Source organism: Lycium barbarum, chromosome 3 (genome assembly GCF_019175385.1).
Source record: "Lycium barbarum isolate Lr01 chromosome 3, ASM1917538v2, whole genome shotgun sequence".
Taxonomy (NCBI): Eukaryota; Viridiplantae; Streptophyta; class Magnoliopsida; order Solanales; family Solanaceae; genus Lycium; species Lycium barbarum.
Genome location: NC_083339.1, coordinates 26,819,622 through 26,821,595, shown reverse-complemented (window position 1 = coordinate 26,821,595; position 1,974 = coordinate 26,819,622).

Sequence of the window (1,974 nt, the reverse complement as noted above, 5' to 3'; positions counted from 1 at the left end):
CACGGTTCAATATGCATATGAATATATAAATGCAATGCATGAATAAACTGAATACATAGAACTCTTGGAGTGACATAAGGTCGTACTACCTCCGATAGACATCTTTTGAGGTAATATCATCAATATAAGAACTTTCAAGACCCATGAATAGAAGGAACAATCATAAAAGGGGTACAGGAACATCAATGACTGAAGTACTCCTAGTGCTTCTAAGAGTAGAGTAATATGGAAGCTCATTTACTCACTTGTTGGTTCATATCATAAGATCATGCCAAAAATGAAAGAAAGTTAGCCTTAACATACCTTAACGTCTCCATAATCACTTAACGTTCTCCTTCCAAGTTTGCAAAGTCTACATCCAAAAGGATTTACACTAAAGTTAGGTCTAGAAAACACTACTTAAGTTCCAACTAGCGAAATTAATGAATTAGCGAAATTTGGGCAGCGTTTCCCCTATTTTATCGACTTCCATTTATATGATAAAACAGCTACGAATCAACTATGACATTATCATCAATTCCATAATCAAAAGACTTCATTTAATGCCCAAAATTCCTTTCTATAATCAACACCCAACAACAATTCCAGCACAACTCTATATACACTCATATATCACACTTCCTCGTCATCATTACTATCATTCATAGTAAGATTATACCCAAAGTACTCCAACAATTACAACTCAAGTTAATCTACTACTCCTAATATCATCAAATCAACATTTGAACTTCCTTTTCCACTTTATTTTCTCAAACAAGTTGTTTACAACCAAATATTCTCAATAATATGGAGATGGACATGACAACTAACCTTTTATCACTTGGGAACAAGCCTTGGATCAAATTATTCCATTAGGGTGAAGTCTCCAACTTAAGAACCACAAGAATTCGTGATCTTGTCAAACCCTAGTGGGCTTTCTAGCACTTGAATCACTTGATCTTCTTGGATTTGGTATAGATTAGCACATAGACTTGAGGAGAGGGTTCTAGAGAATTTTAGGGTCTGGTTTGGAAAAATAATGAATCCAAATGAGGCAAAAAGAAATATAAAGAGTCACTTAAAATCCCGCCGACTCACTTTGACGGTGGATTTGACAGATCGTCAAACATTCTGCGATCCGTCAAATGGACCGTCAACATTCCAACAAATCCATACCTTTCCGTAACCGTTATACGATGGAGCCTCACTATTTGACGGGCTGTCAAACATCCTGCGGTCCGTCAAATTAGTCGTCAAAATGTCCCTTCAGTTAAACTTGTTCCCATCAGATCTTTTTAACCTCTAATCCTTCCGATTCTCATTAAGCATCAACTTAAGCCTTCACCTACATAACATGAGCATGCTTAATTTCCTTTGGCCTCAAAGGTAATCCCCGTCCAAGACTATGACGACTAACATACGACAGGTCTTAACATGCCAAACCATGGGGTATAACATTCTTCCCCCCTTAGAAACATTCGTCCTCGAATGTTCACGCAAGTCATAAGTTATAAAAAAATTGGCAAAGTCTCCCTTGTAAATATACCAATCCCACCTGTACACAGCAACCCAATACAATGCCACACAGGACCACATGCTAAAATATACAATACCATGGCCTCACACGACCAATCACAATATCTATAAATAAAATCAATACCTGGGGGTGATGATGACTCACACTGAGCCTCCTTGGACAACGAAAATAAGTACGAGTACTTAGCCTTCATCTCCTCTTCAGCTTCCCAAGTCATTTCTTCAACATTATTATTTCTCCAGAGTACTTTAACAGAAGCCACATCTTTAGTTTGGAACCAACAAACCTGTCTATCCAATATAGCCACTAGGGTCTCTTCATATGATAACTGCTCGGTCACCTGGATATTATCTATCAGTACAATCCTAAAGGGATCTCCTATACACTTGCGGAGCATCGATATATGAAATACCGAATGTATAGACTCCAACTCGGAAGGCAGTTCTAACTCATATCCT